This window comes from Monodelphis domestica, chromosome 4, assembly GCF_027887165.1.
Source record: "Monodelphis domestica isolate mMonDom1 chromosome 4, mMonDom1.pri, whole genome shotgun sequence".
In the NCBI taxonomy this organism is placed as follows: domain Eukaryota; kingdom Metazoa; phylum Chordata; class Mammalia; order Didelphimorphia; family Didelphidae; genus Monodelphis; species Monodelphis domestica.
The window spans coordinates 290,987,462-291,006,494 of NC_077230.1; the positions used below are offsets into that span (position 1 = coordinate 290,987,462).

General features: G+C 40.3%; 1 protein-coding gene and 1 pseudogene across 1 annotated transcript in view; both read right to left on the reverse strand.

The window, feature by feature from the left end:
- Window positions 1–2,570, reverse strand: part of LATS2 (large tumor suppressor kinase 2) — a 78,774-nt gene extending 76,204 nt beyond the window's left edge. The window contains exon 1 of the mRNA XM_007495206.3: window positions 1,773–2,570. The gene's annotated coding sequence lies outside the window, so the exon portion shown is untranslated. The remainder of the gene's footprint in view (window positions 1–1,772) is intronic.
- Window positions 2,085–19,033, reverse strand: part of LOC100619618 (mitotic spindle assembly checkpoint protein MAD2A-like) — a 76,674-nt pseudogene continuing 59,725 nt past the window's right edge.

Below are 19,033 nucleotides of genomic sequence, written 5' to 3' on the forward strand. Positions count from 1 at the left end.
TATGAGTATTATTAACATCATCCCTGGCTTAGTGTTCACAATGGCCAGGCTACTACCTACATGTTATAAAAGAACACTTCAGTTTCCCCTAAATGTGTACCCGACCCCAAAGTAAAAACTCTTGTCCTTATCAAAAACCTATTTCATTTACACACTCTAATTCCTAAAGAAACACCTTTAAGCCTCCTTACAAATGTGCTGGCATTGAGCTTTCAGAGCCTTCGTTTTCACCTCACCGCAGGGAATATATAGGTGGTATTTACCAGCTCAAGGTCACATGGTGAGTCGGGACTATTTCCTCCTAGGAGGTTACTCTAACCTACACACCATGCTGTCTCCATACCAACAAGACATACAGACCAAGGGTTTTTCCCCCAAGTACTACTCCATTGTATACAGAAAACTTGGGAAGAATCAAAATCCAAAAGCTTTCCACCCAAATTCTCCAGACTGTGAGGAATCCGGTCTTATAATATGATGCATTTTTCCCCCCGGGGAAAGTTGCAATTCCTGGATTCCAAAGACAAGAAAACTGTCCAGATAACATGCAAACAAACAACAACAAAAAAAAGTAAAGGGAACACAACGAGCACCTCCTTCCTCCTTCCGCGGACTGGAGAAATAAACGCTCCCGGTTAACGCGAGCGCGTGGCATTAGGAAGTTAAAAAAGTCAAGTCCCAGAAAAGTCAGCTAAACTAGGACACAGGGAAGACATGTTATGCAACTGCCACCAGAGTTACCGCGGCGAAAGCTTTCCCAAAACTTAAAGAGTTAGGGGAAAATAGCGACACAAACTTGTGAAAGAGAAAGGAACAGGGAGAGGGAAACTTAGAGAGGAAAACGCCGGAGAGAGAGCCCGGATTTAGCCCCAAGGGTATTGAGGCCTGCGTGGGACATCCCGGCCAGTGACGTGCAACAGCCCCGGGACCGGACCAGGCCCAGTTAAGCCAAGCAGAACAGAGTTATCTAGAGCCCCGGGGGCCACCAGCGCCCCAGCGGAAGAAGAGCGTGCAACCCTAAGGGACATTTTGATGTAAAAGCCCATTTCCACATCCCCCGGCCCTCTCGCTCTTTCCTCCTCTTGGGAAGGCATCTCCCCACCCCCGCCCAGAGAGGACACCATCTCCGGACTCCGCCAGCGGGCAGCTGGGCTGGGTTGAAAAGGGTGATCCTGCCCCTTCCACACACACCAAAAAAAAGCCATTCTCGGGGACCCACAACAAAGAAGCGCTCCCAGTGCCTCGCCGGGCCGCGGCTCCTACAGCACTCGGACAAAGTCCCGCAGCCCTTGCTCTGCCAACTTGTCTCAAACTTAGTTTGCACTGCGGCGGCAGCGGCGGTGAGGGCAGCAGGATCGGAATTCCGAACTCCCCGAGACATCTCTCCCTGGGGCGAACTCATCCCCCTCCGGGATGCCCTGGCACCCTCCTCGCCCCTACTCAACATCGCATACGGTGGGCGCGACCCCCCTTTAAGGAGAAGCACAGGGGTGAACAGGGAAGAGAATTTCCCTTCGGTCCCTTATTCTACCGCCCCAGAGTGTCGGCAGTCGCTGCCCTTGGCCAGAGCCGGCCGCACGAGGCGACGCTCCGCCGACCGACCGTCCGGAGCCTCCTGGGGCGGAGGCGGGGGACTGGAAAGAGGAAGGAAAGGGAGTACCCTGAGCTCGGCCGCCCCGGGACAAACTTTCCATAACTGCACCCACTCTTACACTTACACTTATACATACACATACACACACGCAAACACCCCGCACTCAGCGCCTACTCACCTCCAAAGACGGGCGGGGTCTAAGGGCATCGGGGGCCGCTGACCAGCAGCTCCTCGGTGGCCTCACGCGCGGAGCAGCTGTGCACGGGAGGCTCGGGCCGCTGCTGGCCCCGCAGGGAGGAAGGTGCCCCGGTTGGAGGAGGCAGCAGCGCTGGAGTCGGGGTCGGCGGCGGTGGGGGCGGCTGCTGCGGCTGTTGCTGCTGCTGCGGCTGCTGCTGCGGCTGCTGCTCCATCTTCCCCGGGCGCTCACGCCGCTGTTCGAACGCGCAGACCCTAGTGGGACATTCGCTACATTGTTGGCATTCCATGGGCGTCACGTGACCCCGCCTCCCGCGTCATTCTCCGCCCGCATACCAGCCCGGGCGGGGCGCCTGCCGCCGCCTGAGCCACCGCTGTAGGTCCCGTAGCAGCTTCTACCTCTAGCTTGCAATCCGGCCAGTACCCTCCCAGTCCCCAGTCACCCAGCCGGGACTCCGTTTCTGCCCCCAGCCAGTGCTTCTGATTCTACAGCTCGTTGTTGTCTTTGCACTTCTGCCACCCGCCCCCCAACTTAAATCCCTGCTCACAATAGTCCCTTATAAAAAAAAGTTTGTAGCCCCCATGGGCCCGCGCAGCCTCTGGCTTTTTTAAGGATTTCCCTAGGCTTGCCGAGACGTAGATCCACTGACTCGGAGGGGAAAGAGAGTCACCAAGCAGCTGGCAGTCATCAAAAACATGGCGCAAGAAAGGGGACCCCTCCTAATTCCTTAAAGGACCCGTCGGATCTTGCAAAGAACGAAGGACTTCTCTTTGCAAACCAGAATTTAGCCCCATCCAGCCCACTTGATCTCGTATATTTTGTTTAAATAACTGCAGTACAGTGCACAAAACAGTATGCTTTCTTCCAGCAGGATTGTTTGACTTTTTTTTGGACTTTGTACAGTGCTGCGTTAGCACTTCGCGACTATGTACTTTGTAGCAAACGAAAATGAAGCGAATATGCAGAGAAACTGGGTGGGGAGAGCCTACTGGAAGTCAGATCCAGAATCTTATTCCTGGATCTTCCAATATGTCCAGCTGAACAAGTTATTTAGCTTCTCTGTATAATGTCCTACTTTAAAACAGGCAATATTATATTATCCAGGCTCTTCTCGAGTTTGGCCACAGGGTGATGAAATTTTGACCATTGTTAACTTTCAAAGTCTACCAAGTTACAAAGGAGTTGCAATCTGGATGTGTGGAGGGGGAAGGGGAGCAGTGCCAGTACCAATGAAATCTCCAATCCTTGAAATATAATATCAACTGGGAGGCAGCTGGGTATCTCAGTGGAATGAGAGCCAGGCCTAGATATGGGAGGTCCTGGGTTCAAATTCTTCTGTATTGGAACCAATACAGAGTACTGATTCCAAGACAGAAAGTAAAGAAGGAAGGAAAGAAAGAGAGACAGAGAGAGAGGAAAGAAAGAAAGAAAGAAAGAAAGAAAGAAAGAAAGAAAGAAAGAAAGAAAGAAAGAAAGAAAGAAAGAAAGAAAGAAAGAAAGAAAGAAAGAAAGAAAGAAAGAAAGAAAGAAAGGAAGGAAGGAAGGAAGGAAGGAAGGAAGGGAGAGAGAGAGAGAGAGAGAGAGAGAGAGAGAGAGAAAGAAAGAAAGAAAGAAAGAAAGAAAGAAAGAAAGAAAGAAAGAAAGAAAGAAAGAAAGAAAGAAATAAAGAGCAAGCTCCCTGGTGAAAAATAATAATAAAATTGATCATTTCTCACCTGGATTATTTCAACACTCCCCTTTATTTGCCTTTCTACCTTGAGTTGTCAAAATCATACTAATTGTTTGTTTTTAAACCCTCACCTTCTGGCTTAGAATCAAGTAGGAAGGGCTAGGCAATGGGGGTTAAGTGACTTGCCCAGGCTTACATAGCTAGGAAGTATCTGAGGTCAGACTAGAAGCCAGGACCTACTGTATCTAAGCCTGGCTCTCAATCCACTGAGCCACCTACCTGCCCTCCATACTAGTTCTTATAGGCCTGCCTTTCAAGAAACCTCCTTGGATTATTCTAATCACAATGACTTTTGTTTTGCTTTATTTCTATTGTACTGGGGCTGCGGTTAAAATAGTATTATATTTGGATCTTTCTTATAATTTTTAATCATTTAAGCACTTACTCTGTGCCCAATACTGTGTTAAAGATTGATAATAATAGAGAGGCAGGTGAAGTAATGGATGAAGAGCTTGCTTAGGCCTAGGAGGATCATATTGAATGTCCAAGAAGATCCAATATCTCAGCCCCTGGTGACTCAAAAGTGGTTCTTTCAATGTTAGAGAAAGAAGAAAAGAGGCCTGAGACCTCTATTTGTAGAGAGAGAAAGAGCTAGTAGAGAAAGTAAGAGGAAGATGAGATAGAATCACACAGATGTAATTGCCTGGTTTGGGCACCACATTGGATATGAAGGAGGAAGATGAAGGAAAAGCTGAAGATGACTTTGAGGTTCGCCCATAGCTGATCAGGAAGATGATGATTCTGTCAACAATAAGGCATTTTAGGGGGTAAATTATGGGTAGATTGGGAGGGATATATTTAATTTTGGACATATTCATTTTGAGGTAAGATAACAAATGGGAGATGTCTAGCAAACAACTAGAGATCTACTAAGATAGAAGTTCAGGAGATTGGGGCTAAACTTGAAGATCTGAGAGTCTTCTGCTTGGAGGTGAGAACTAAATATAGAGTGAAGAGAAGAATATGAAGGAGATGAATGTGAAAAGAGAAGTGGAAAGGGCCTAGGAAAGAGCTTAGAAAGACACCTAAAGGTAATGAATCAGGTACAGATGGATAACATGGAAAGAAAATTTGTAAAAAATGGCCAGATAGATAAGTAAAAAGAGAGCCTGGAGAGAGTGAATCTTCCCTAGAAAGATAAGAATATTTTTTCAATATATTGTTAGATTAAAATTAATAACTCCAAATTATTATTTTCCATAGAGTTTATTAATAATCACTTGAAATAGAAAGCAGATATATAGAGATTTATGCCTAATCTAACCTAACTCTGACTACGTGTTTCTCCACATAGCTGCCTTGCTCAGCCATGGTCCTTCTCCACTGCCTTCAAGGGAATAGAGAGAGCTGGAGTGCCCTGCCCCACACCTTTATCCTTTCGCTTGAACCTGGATCCATAACCTTTAGCTCCAGGTCATGTTCCTAGTGTTCTTCACCTGATATCCAGCCATGCATCAAATTGGGGACGAGTTGGAGGGAAGAGCAGATTGATTCTATCTACACAATATTAATTCTTTAATTGGACAATCATGTATTAAACTATCATGTGCAAAAGCATCGCACTTGGCATTGAGAGATATATGATAACTAAGACATGGTAGCTCCCCTTTTAGAATTTACAATCTGGCAAGAGGGTTTTGATACATACAGAAATGTGCAATAGTATACAATGATGGTGTTACAGAATGGGACTACAGGAACAGAAGTCAGATACAAAGGTTTTTTGAGGTTAAGTGAAAGAAAAATGATTTCCAAATGAGGAAATGGGGAGAATTTTCTTTGAAGACTTAGGCTTTGAGTTGAATCTTAAAGGATGACTTGAATTTCTAAAGCCAGGGTGAATATGGGGGATGGGGAGGAGAGAGCATTCTAGGCATGAGAACCATGTAAGCAAAGGCCTAGAGATGGGAATGCTTACAGGAGACAGCAAATAGTCCTTGTTAAGAAATTCAGTAAATGAGGCAAAGGTTATTGTAAGGCGTTGCAGGAGTTCAGGAATTTCAGTTGGGATGAATCCAGATCTGTAAGAGGAGGTGAGGATTAGCTCTTTAGGATTATCATATGATTACCCTATTTTAGACAGGTCACAATCTGCCAGTGAGATTAGATTAACTAGTTTTCTGAAAGAAAGGGTATTAACTAGACTAGCAGAGAACTCCTCTGACTTCTGCCTAGACTAGGGAGAAGGAAAGCTTCCAGCCACTGTGAAAATGTAGTAATTTGAGACCTAGAAAGGGTGAATGCAGATCCCAAGATTAGGAACAATAGGAAGGGTTACATATGTAACTTTATTTAGATGAAAGGTTTTGATTTGTTTAATCTAACAGGGATTGGTACAACAATGAGTAGGATGAATATTAAATTCTCAAAGTAAGATTATTTCATTTATTTTTTTAAAGTTGCTTTACCAATATATGTCCTGTATTTTTCAATGTTTACAGCAATAATCTGATTGAGCCCCTGGAAATTGATGCTTATATTTCTTCTTCAGAATTCTTACTACTTAAGACATGGTAGCTCCCCTTTTAGAATTTACAATCTGGCAAGAGTGTTTTGATACATACAGAAATGTGCAATAGTATACAATGATGGTGTTGCAGAATGGGACTACAGGAACAGATGCTTATACCCTGTAGACATGAAAAAATTATCAGTGAGATGGGTTAATTAGTAAATACTTCCTGGAGGAGGTGACTTTTGAGCCTGGCTCCTGATGAAAATTGTCAGGGATCCATGAAAAGCTAGGGCAGTTAGCATTTGATTTGCCTAGCCCTACAAAAGGTAACCCTGGGATGTCTATGATGCCCACCCTAAACCTTTCAGAGAAAAGGTGGCATTCACCATTGATAATATGGTACAATAAAAAGACGGTTTTATTGGGAACCAGAAGGAATGGTTAAAATCCCAAGTCTGATACTTTGCTCCCTGTGTGAACTTGGGCAAGTCATTTTAATCTTTGTTGGTCTTAGTTCCCTCATCTATAAAGTGAGAAAGTTGGACTAGATTGTCTCTGGGGTTCTTTCCCCACTCTAAATGTAGGATCTCATGGATTTTTTTTTTAGACAGGTTTTCCTTTTTCCTTTTTCTATGTAAAAACAATTTTTGGTGTTTTCTAACATTGAGTTCCGCATTCTCTCTCTCTGTCTCTCTCTCTTTCTCTCTCCCTTCCTTACTTCTCCTCTTCCTTCCATGAAGTGGGAAGCAATTTGATATCATTTATACATTTTCTTATCATACAAAACACACTTCTATATTTGTCATGTTGTAGAAGACACATTAAAAAAACACCCATGAAAGAGATAAAGTGGAAAATAGTCTGCTTCAATCTGCATTCAATACTCCATTAGTTCTTTCTCTGGAGGCTGATGACTTTTTTCATCATGAGTTCTTTGGAATCAATCATCTTAGATCATTGTATTGTTGATAATAACTAAGGCATTCACAGTTGTTCATTGAACAATATTATTTTCATTCTACATCAATTTATATTAGTCTTTCCAGGTTTTTTGGAAATCCTCCTGCTCATCATTTCTTATAGCACAAAAGTATTTTGTCACAACCATATACCACAGTTTGTTCAGCCCTTCCCTGATTAATGAGTATCCTTTGAATGGATCTTCTAAAGGAGTAAGTGAGCTCACTTACTTCCTTTAATGGGGCAGGTGGCCTATACAGAAAAAGGCAAGGGCAGGTAATTGAACATAAATGGATAAGAAGGAATGGCTCTATGCAGTCCTATAAAATGGTGTCAGGAAGGCCAAAGCTCAAAATTGACTGAGGCTCTTGTTAAATATGAACAAACTTAAACAGTCAACAAATTCCAAGGACAGCTGGGAGATAGGGGGCTTATCAGAGGAAGAGTATCATGGTTATGATCCTATGTAAATGCTAGAACTCACAACCTAGGGATCCTCCTGAACTCTCTCTCTTCCTCACTACCAAATTCAATCAGTTGCCAATTCCTGACTTTCCTCCCTTCCCAAGATCTCTCACACATATCCCCTTTTCTCCTCTGATACTGCCACTACTTGTTCAGATGCTCATTAGTTCATGCCTGGTCTATGTAAAATAGCCATCTGGAGGCTCTGTCTGACTCAAGTATCTCCCCACCCCAGTCTATCTTCCATTCAACTGTGCAACTGATCTTCCTAAAGCATAGGTCTAACCATTGCACATTCTGACTTAATCAACTTCTTTGGCTCCAATTTCCTCAAGGATTAGATATATATATTTAAAAAAAAAAAGACTTTCTATAACCTGAACTGTCTTTTTAATCTTCTGACATTTTTTTTTAAACCCATACCTTCTGTCTTAAACTCAATGCTATATATTTATTCCAGGGCAGAAGAATAATAAGGGCTAGGCAATTGCTTAGCATCACAGAGTTATGAAGTATCTGAGACTAGATTTGAACCCAGAACCTCCAATCTCCAGGTCTGGAACTACTGAGCCACCCAGTTGCCTCATCTTCTGATCTTACTTCATGATACATACTCTGGGATCCAGTGACACTGGCTTTTTGGTGTTCTTCACATGTGACACTTGAAATTTAGGGGTTAAGTCTTTCAGTATAGTGAGAGAAAAAGAGTGGAGATCTTCCTTCTCAAAGTGGGGTTCAGGAGAGACAGTTGATGTTTAGATTTGGCTCAGAGAGAGAAGGCGTTTGAAGATTTTTTCCCCCTTCTACCTTCCCTCCTTAGCTATGGCTGCTCTTCCAGATTTGCTCTTGTTCCTCCTTTACTACTCAAGACCAAAGGGTCTCCCCTTGATCTGTTCACTCACACTTGATTCACAGCTTGGGGAAAAAATAACTATTTTGATGTCAACTCAATCAGGGTAATAAAGGAATAAATGGCAAGGAAATAATGGGAAAAGAAAGTGGGAAAAGGGGTCCCTGTCTCTATCTAAAACCCTTTTCCCTCCCTCCTTGAGGTTTGGGGGAACTTGGGCCTTGGCAGCCTGAGCCCCCTGAGAGAAAGTCAAATTGGCTGACCCTGGGTTTGACCCCTTGGTCACAGTTCAGACCCAGGGCAACAGAAGCTGAGGTAAAGTCTGACAGAGATTCAAAATGCCTTTTCTCAGATTTCTCTTCTCTGAGTCTCTTCAATTGGGAAATGTTGGGGGGAAAGATTTCCAGTCACAAGCAGGAAAAAGTTAGGTAACCCTCAAGAGAAAGTCTTATTCAACCTTTTCTCTTCAGCTTCTCCTGAACTGAGAGACCAACTGATCTTCAGCCAGAATCTTCTGTTCCTCAAGATTCCAAACTCCTGGGACCCCTCCACATCAAGGTGATCAGATCCACACACTCATTAGCCTGGCACTTTTCCTTTAGTGCCAAACTCTGTCACACACTCCATCTCTGGACTGCAAGCATTTTCACCGACTATTCCCCATGTCTGGTACCCTCTATGCCTTCATCTCTGACTCCTGGTTTCCCTAGATTTCTTCAGATCTCAGCCAATGAATCACCTTGTACAGGAAGTCTTTCCCAGTCTGCTTTAATCTTCCTGTCTTCCCTCTGCAAGTATCTGTAGTTTACCCAATACATTTCTTGTTTGTAAATGGTCTTGGTCTATATTTCATCTGACTCTTTCATTAGACTGTGAGCTCCTTGAAAAAGGAGCCTTTTGCCTTTCTTTGTATTCCTAGCACTTAGTATATTACCTGGAACCTCCTAGGTACTTGTTTAATAAATTGGGGAATGAAATATTACAGTGCTGTAAGAAATTATGTATATCATGAATTCAGAGAAGAATAGAAAGTTCTATATGAACTTATGTAAAATAAAGCAAACAGAACCAAGAAAACAATGTTCAAAATGACAGCAATAGAAACAACGAATACCCACACATAAGAAAAATAAAAATTCATAAGCGAATGCTGGAAAATTATAAAGAATCTGTATTAGGTATATTAGATGGGTTATGATAATGTAAGATTGCTGGGCAAACTGACAAACCAATAAGCTAATGAGGAATCAGATCTACCTCCCCCCTCCTTTTTGTCTCCCTCCTCCCTTCTCCCTCCCACTTCAGTTAATCTCTACAGTTGGTGACAAACTGGGATTCAGTTCTGAGTAAATTGCCTGATGTATCTGATAGATAACTCACTCTTTAAGTTGATGGAACAAGGGTTCATTTTAAGGAAGGGAAAGGAAAAGGAAATTGGAGAGGAGAGAGGGTTTAGGGTTTCCCTAATCTTAAATAATCCTACATTGAGAAATAAAATTATAGTCTTGGATGAGGGATGTGGCTAACAGATTTGAGGATCTTTGAGTCACTTCTTGATAAGGTAGAGAGAAAATCAGTAACCAACAAGGAAAAGATCTTCTTAGTCCTTCCTCCTTCAGGTGCCAGGACAAAGAGATTTTTTTCAGCAGTTTGAATGTTTCTTTTAACTGCCTCCTCCTGGTCACATTCTCCTTTGGAATGCTCTTTGATGGACAGCTCTGCAAACCTTCATCCATTGCCTCTGTTTGCAGGTTTTCTTCAATTTACTCTTTCACAGAACCATTGCTTTTATGAAGAGATATGTAAGACACTTCCACCCCACTCCTTTGCAGAGGTGAGAGGTCCACAAGTATACATCAAACATGTTTTCAGAATTTTTCAATATACAGATCAGTTATGCTGATTATTTCCCTTTCTTTTTTCTTTCTTTTTCTTTTCTTTTTTTTTGCCTTAAGGATATTTGTTATATGGGATGGCTCTTGGATACAGGGAAGAGGAAGGATACTGGGGGAGAAATATTATGACAGAAAAAAAACCAAAAGATGTCAATTAAAAACTTTTTAAAAAAATCAATAGCTTATGTTCCTGAATTCAAGACAATAGAATCTGAATGCAATTATGGATGTAGCTAGAAAAAAACATAAATAGCAGAGGATATCAGTTTCAGTAGGTATGAATAATGATAGAGTGACCTTCCAGTGACCTAACAAAATCACAACATTATAGATTTAGAAATTGAAGGAAACTTAGAGGTCATCTTTTAAATAGCTCCAGAGAGCTAGAGCTAGAAGGGACCTCAGAGTCAATGGAGTACAACCTCATTATTTTATAGAAGAGGAAAATGAGGCCTAGGAAAGTTAAGTGATTTGTCCAAGGTCACAAAGTTAATGTGACCCACCTAAATCAGCAGCATTTCTATTTATCACCATGAAAGTTCAACAGCAAGAGATAGAAAAGGAAATTCCATTTCAAATAACTGTAGACAATACAAAATACCTAGCAGTATACTTAACTGAAATAAAGTATAATAATTAAAGGAATTGTAGAGGATTGAAGCGGTACAGGGGATAAGGAAGGTTTTGTAACAGGCAATGGAATAGTTGAAGGGATAGAGGGAATATGGATGCTGGTAAAGTAAAGGAGAGAGGCACCCCCTGCTGAGAGGCTGTCTGTGAAAAATGGGGTTTCCAAGAAATGGGCCAACTATGATAGCCTGAGGGGATGTCTTCTCTATTGACTGATGTTGAAGATACTCCAGGGCAGGTAAGCATAGACCCTCCTGAGGGATAAGCCTCCCCCCAGACCAAGGTCAGCTGGCAGGGGTCCAATAAGGACCTTTTATGGTTGAATGGCTGTCCTTAGGTTCTGCTCCCTCGATGTCCCCCTGAAGTGATAGTCCTCTTATCTGACTGTGGGTTATTTAACTCAAGATGCATTTATTAACAAGTTTAAATTGGGAAAGTATCAGGGTAGGGGGAATATGGATTTCCCTATACTTTTCCCCAGATTAGGTTTGAGTCTCAGCTTTTGAGCTGAGATCAGGCCTTGCAGACTGGTGGAGGGTTTCTTTTATTCCTGTCTATGCTAATCTATGCTAGCTTTCTTAAATTCAAAGACTTTAGCAGTAGACAACAAGAGGAAAAAAAGATTCTGACCTTCAGAGCTGGTTGGGCCTATTGTTTTGGGCTAATGCCCTAAAGGCCAGCACTACAGTTCAAACTGCTCCCCTTAAATCCTTTTGTTTGATGACATGATCACAGGAATCCAGGTAGAGCAAACAGTTGGGAAAAATTCAGGAATAGAGGTACTTCTATCCAGAGAGAGGGAGAGAGTGCTCCTTCCAGTCTGAGAGCCAGGAAAGAGAGATCTTGAGAGCAACTGTCACTCTCCAACTCTCTCTTCCTCCCCACCAACTGTCATCATTGTCAATATCTTCACTCCAACATTCCACCTGTTGTCTTTTCCACCTGAGTGGCAGAAAGACCCAAAGCTTGATTTAGTCTTCCTTTCCACAAAAGCCAACAACTATATAAACACAATTACCAAACACTTTTCACACAAAGTCAGACCTAAACAACTGGAAAAATATTAATTGCTCATGAATAAACTGAACCAATGTAATAAAAATCACAATTCTACCTAAATTAATTTGCATATTAAGTGCCATGCCAATCAAACTACCCAAAAATTATTTCCTAGAACTAGAATAATAATAATGAAATCATCTTGAAGAGCAAAATTCCAAGAATAATAAGGGAATTAATGGGAAAAATATGAAGGAAGGAGGTCTTGCTATACCAGATTTCAAACTATACTCTGAAGTGGTAATCAGCAAAACAATCTGACACTGGCTAAGAAATAGACCAATGTAATAGTTAGGAAATCAATGCATAGTAGTAAGTGACTCTAGTAAGCTAGTTTTTGATAAACCCAAAGATCCAAGGAACTGAGGGAAGAATTCACTATTTGACAAAAATGGTTGGGGAAACTGGAAAAAAATATGGCAAAAACTAAGCACTGACCAACATTCACATCATACACCAAGGTCAAAATGGATATTTGATAGAGAACATTATGAAAAATGAAATTAATAATTTTGATTACATTAAATTAAAAAAGTTTTTGTACAAACAAAAACAATGCAACCAAGATTAGAAGAGAAATAACAAATTGGGGGGAAATTATAGCAAGCATCTTTGACAAAGTCTTCATTTCTCAGATATGTAGAGAACTGAGTCAAATCTGTAAGAATACAAAGCATTCTTCAATTGACAAATGGTCAAAGGATGTGAATACACAGTTCTTAAATTAAGAAATAAAAACTATTTAGAGTTATATGAGAAAATATTTCAAATCACTATTGATTAGAGAAAGGCAAATTAATACAATTCTCAGATGCTACCTCTTATCTATTAGAGTGACTAATATGACTAAAAAGAAAGATGACAAATGTTGGAGGAGATGTGGGAAAATTGGGACATTAATGCACTGTTAGTGGAACTGTGATATGATACAACCGTTCTGGAGAGCACCATGCTCATAGAACAAAAACCATGTATACTCTGACCCAGAAATACCAGTACTTGATCTACACCCCAAAGAGATTATAGATAAGGGGAAAGGACTTACTTGTACAAAAATATTGTTAGTAGGCCTTTTTAGTGGCAAAGAATTGGTAACTGAGGGGGTGTCCATCGATTGAAGAATGGCAGAAGAAGCAGTGGTTTATGGTTAGAATGGAAAACTATTGTGCCATAAGAAATGATGAGCACAAAGAATTCAGAAAAACCTGGAAAGATTTAATTGATTTGCAAAGTGAATTGAGCAAAACCAGGAAAATTATGTTACTGAAATATTGTATGATGATCAACTGTGAAGGACAAAATTATTATCAGCAAAGCAAGGTTCCAAGATAACCTCAGGAGACTCAAGATTTTTTAAAAATTGCTAAACACAGCCAAAAAAGTAATTGTTGTTATCTGATTGCAGATCAAAGCACATCATCCTCCACTTTATTTCCTTCATGAGTATCTTCAGTCACAACATGGGAGTATGGAAATATGTATTTTATTAAAGTACTAATATAACCTGTAATAGATTATTTACTGCATTGGGGGGGGGGGATGGAAGTAGAGAATCTGAATTACATAATGTCAGAAAACAAGTGTCAAAAATTGTTTTCTACATGTAATGGGGAAAAATTCAATGAAAAACATATGTATAAAAATTTTAGAAAAGTAAAAAACTAATAAGTAGCAGAGTTGATCCCAGTACGCTGCTATACCAAACTGGTGGAGGACAAACTGTCAAGTGGTTAAGGATCAAGAGCTTTATCATTTGTGTTAATGCAAAAGAAGGTAAGAGTAGGATTTGAATCCAGCTCCTCTAACTTTTAGACATCAAGTAAGTAAGTCATACATTGCATACTGAATGCTATTACCAATCCTGATGTTTGTTTTACCAATGGACTCTGAAGGCTTGAGAAGAGAGAGACTTTGTGCATCTCTGCCTCACTTAAATCCAATTTTTGCTTGAGTCAAAAGACAATGTCAATGATGTCATTTGGGTCCTTTTCCTGTACAATGGACAACAATCACCATGGTTTCCTTCTCAGAATATTTTTAAATACATTAAATAAAATGACTAGGACTACAAAGGAAACTATTACATCAAAATCATTATAAATTTTTTAAATAAAAGTTTAGCAACACTAAATTAGAGAACTCCTTAGTCCAATCCTATCATTTTAAAAAACCCTTACTTTCTGTCTTAGTGACAACTCTAAGACAGAGAAGCAAAGGCTAGGCAAATGGGGTTAAGTGACTTGCCTAGGGTCACACAGCCAGAAAGCATGTGAGGCCAGATTTGAAATTGAGGTGCAGAAAGGAGCAATAACCCAGGTACTATAACTCCATGCCCAATAGTCTCTACTACATGATGCTGCCTTGGTGCCGTGTCAATATTTCAGACACAGGTAAATAATAATGATATGCACTATCTGGAAACTAGTCTTCTTTCTATAGAGGAAAAGAAAATGTCTGAAAGAAGAGCTCACTGCTTTCTAGCTTTTTACAGAGGAGAAAATATTCCTTTGTCAGGAAGATAATTCTAGGGGGGGAACAATAGAATAGGGCATAGGAACTATGTCTTGAATTTTAATGGTATAGAGAGGGGTCACAGAGTGAGTATGAATTAGAGTTACTTCCTCATTTTAAGGACAAACTGTCTACTGCCATTTGCCTCTGGATAAAAAATAAAGAAGAAAAAAGCCTCTAAACTTTTTTTTCATGTCTCTAGTCCCTCTTGTAGTTTCATTAAATCTTTAGATTCCTATCAGAATAATTTTTAATGCATAAAATACATAGGATTGCAAAGGAGTTCAATTACATTGAGATAGCTTTCAAAATTTAAAAGAATTTTAAGTTTACATTTATATAATATATATTTATTTACATATTTAAAAATTTATTTAAAATTGAAAATTCATAGACTTTAAGAATCCCTGCTCGAAAGCAACAGAGACAAATCCAAATAAGAATGAAATTTAAGAGATTGGGAGATGGTAGAGTAATATCAGGAAAGAAAGGTCTTTGAGAAATAGTGGCTACAATGTTCTTTCCAAAGAGGATGGAGCCACACTTTCCTTTCTAAATATTTACCTTCTGCCTTGTCAATACTAAGTATCACTTCCAAGATAGAGGAGGATCATTACGGTGTATTATTGGTTATCAAGAAGAATAGAAAGGGCTAAGCAATTGGGGTTAAGTGACTTGCTGGGAAGTGTCTTGGGTCAGATTTGAACCCAGGTCTTCCCAATTCCAGGCTTTGTTCTCTAAGCACAGTGCTACCTAGATGCCCCTCCTACACTCTTTTTGGAGCTACTCTTTCTAAAGATAAAGGAGTTTTCCATGATCTATGGAATGGTAAAATGATGTGCATACCTACCAAGAGTGAGGATGTGTATTGGTGACCTCAGGAAGAAGAACTATGTCATAATAGTAGGTCTCTTTTTCCCAAAAGACCTTGAGGCAACTTAGAGGTCAATCTGATGTGAATAGTTGGGAAGTGTGATGTATTCTGAGGTTAGATATTCAGGACATGATATGAGGTTCACTACCCACAATTGTCTTCTGGTTATTCATGTGACAGGGAAATGATACTGTGAGAAGGGATTTGGAAAGAATATCTGAGGATTATGAAGTTCTGGGCAGGAAACTGAAGGATTTGGGGAACATGGCTGATGTCTTAATCACTGTTGCTGATGGAAGGTAGATAAAGTGAAGGTAGGAGAAGTGAAGAGACTGTTGAGATGGCGTTGGAAAAAAGAGTTTGGCTTTCTGGGTGAAAGCATAAAGTGGAGGAAAGAAGAGCCAGGGGAAATGTATTTGCCTATGGAGGGACATGATATGTGTAAGAACTTGAAATGGAAGGAAGAAAAGAAAGGAGAAAAATGTCCAAGTAGATACTTGATTACTCTTTTACAAAAACTAATAATATGGAAATAAGTATCAAATGATAACACATGTATAACCCAGTGAGATTGCTTGTCAGCTCCAGGAGGGGAGAGGGAAGAGGGGAAGGAGAGAACATGAATCATGGAAACATATTTAAAAATAAAAATTAATTTAAAAAAAGAAAGAAAAAAGAAAAAGCAGATACTTTATTTTTTAAATTTAAATTAATTAATTTAGTCATTTTAGAACATTATTCCTTGGTTACAAGAATCACATTATTCCCCCCCCCCCCTTCCCTCTACCCACCCTTCCCGCAGCAGACACACAATTTCATTGGGTATTACATGTGTCATTGATCAGAACCTATTTCCATGTTGTTGGTGTTTGCATTAGGATGTTCATTTAGAGTCTACATCCCCAACCATATCCCCTTGATCCATGTATTCAAGCAGTTGTTTTTCTTCTGTGTTTCTACTCCCACAGTTTTTCCTCTGGATGTGGATACTATTCTTTCTTTTAGATCCTCCCGAGTTGTTCAGGATCACTGCATTACCACTAATGGAAAAGTCCATTACATTCGATTGTACCACAGTGTATCAGTCTCTGTGTACAATGTTCTCCTGGTTCTGCCCCTCTCACTCTGCATCAATTCTTGGAGTTCATTCAAATTCACACGGAATTCCTCCAGTTCATCATTACATTCAGCACAATAGTATTCCATCACCAACATACCACAATTTGTTCAGCCATTCCTCAATTGAAGGGCATTTCCTCATTTTCCAATTTTTTGCCACCACAAAGAGTGCAGCTAGGAATATTCTTGTACAAGTATGTTCCCTTATTATCTCTTTGGGGTACAAACCCAGAAGTGCTATGGCTGGATCAAAGAACAGACAGTCTTTTATCACCCTTTGGGCATAGTTCCAAATTGCCCTCCAGAATGGTTGGATCAGTTCACAACCCCACCAGCAATGTACTAATGTCCTGACTTTGCCACATCCCCTCCAGTATTCATTACTTTCCGTTGTTGTCATGTTAGCCAATCAAGCAGATACTTTAAAGTGAAGTAAAGGGGCAGCTGGGTGGCTCAGTGGATTGAAAGTCAGACCCAGAGATTGGAGGTCCTGAGTTCAAATCTGGTCTCAGACACTTCCTAGCTATGTGACCCTGGGCAAGTCACTTAACCTCCATTGTCTAGCCCTTACCACTCTTCTGCCTTAGAAACAATACCTACTATTGATTCTAAGATGGAAGATAAGAGTTTAAAAAAAAGTGAAGTAAAAAAGTCAACAAGTATTAATTGAGCTTTAATTGTGTGCCAGGCACTGTATTAAGCTATGGGAATAGAAATACAAACAGAAAGAAAGACAGTCCCTTCCTCAAGGAGCTTACATTTTAATGGGGAAAGACAAAATGTAAAATGAAGCTAAAAATTGAGTGGGGGAAATGGCATAGTAGGAAAAATCTAAAGTGTCAGGAATGGAACGATAGGCAATTTGGAAGAATAAAGACAGAGAGAGCAGCAGGTAAGATACAGGAAGAAGGACAGCAGTAAGAAATCTCACTAATTCATAGGAGACATTGATGAGAATAAATAATAATATTCGATGGACTTAGTTGTTTATTTTTTACTTGAGAACATATTATATCAATAATAAACAAATAGGTAGGTTTAATAAGGGAAGACAACTATGACCTCACAGGTGTTACTGAAACTTGTTGGACCTGGAAGCACCACTCAGGATTGGAAGAGGGCAATAGAAGGGGTCATGTTATTCAAAAGGAACAGATTACATACAATCAAGGGGAGTAGAGTATATTGGTAAGTATTTAACAGCCAGCTCTGGTAGAGATAGAGGATAGAGAGGTAGGGAGAGGGCAGGGGAAATGTACCCATAACACATTCTTTTTTTTTTTTTAACATTATTTTATTTGGTCATTTCCAAACATTATTCACTGGAAACAAAGATCGTTTTCTTTTCCTCCCCCCCCCCCCCTTTCCCTCTCCCATAGCCGACACACGATTCCACTGGTTATCACATGTGTTCACGTTTCTAACCCATTTCCATATTGTTGGTATTTGCATTAGAGTGTTCATTTAGAGTCTCTCCTCAGTCCTATCACCTCCACCCCTGTAGTCAGGCAGTTGCTTTTCCTCATTGTTTTTACTCCCACAGTTTATCCTCTGCTCGTGGATAGTGTTTTTTAGATCCCTCCAGGTTGTTCAGGATCACTGCATTGACACTAATGGAGAAGTCCATTATCTTCGATTGTACCACAGTGTATCAGTCTGTGTATAATGATTTCCTGGTTCTGCTCCTTTCGCTCTGCATCACTTCTTGGAGGTTGTTCCAGTCTCCATGGAATTCCTCTACTTTATTATTTCTTTTAGCACAATAGTATTCCATCACCAGCATATACCACAATTTGTTCAGCCATTCCCCAATTGAAGGGCATCCCCTCGTTTTCCAATTTTTGGCCACTACAAAGAGTGCAGCTAGGAATATTCTTGTACAAGTCTTTTTCCTTATTATCTCTTTGGGGTACAAACCCAGCAGTGCTATAGCTGGATCAAAGGGCAGACAGTCTTTTATCACCCTTTGGGCATAGTTCCAAATTGCCCTCCAGAATGGTTGGATCAGTTCACAACTCCACCAGCAATGAATTAATGTTCCTACTTTGCTACATCCCCTCCAGCATTCATTACTTTCCATAGCAGTCATGTTAGCCAATCTGCTAGGTATGAGGTGATACCTCAGAGTTGTTTTGATTTGCATCTCTCTGATTATAAGAGATGTAGAGCACTTTTTCCTGTGCTTATTAATAGTTTTGATTTCTTTGGCTGAGAACTGCCTGTTCATGTCCCATTTATCAATTGGAGAATGGCTTGATTTTTTGTACAATTGATTTAGTTCTTTGTATATTTGAGTAATTAAACCTTTGTCAGAGGTTTTTATGAAGATTTTTTCCCAATTTGTTGCTTCCCTTCTGATTTTAGTTACATTGGTTTTGTTTGTACAAAACTTTTTAATTTGATGTATTCCAGATTATTTATTTTGCATTTTGTAACTCTTTCTAAGTCTTGCTTGGTTTTGAAGTCTTTCCCTTCCCAAAGGTCTGACATGTGTACTCATAACACATTCTTAAGCTTAATTTGAATTGCTAACATTTTCTCTATCACTTTATTAGGTCTAGCCTGTCAACAAAATAATACATCAAATCTTGATTTGTAGCAGAGCAAATGCTCACACTGGAAAATTAACAATTACTATCGCCAGTTTGAACAGGCTCCAGCACATCCCTGAGACAGTGGGACAACATTATACCTTC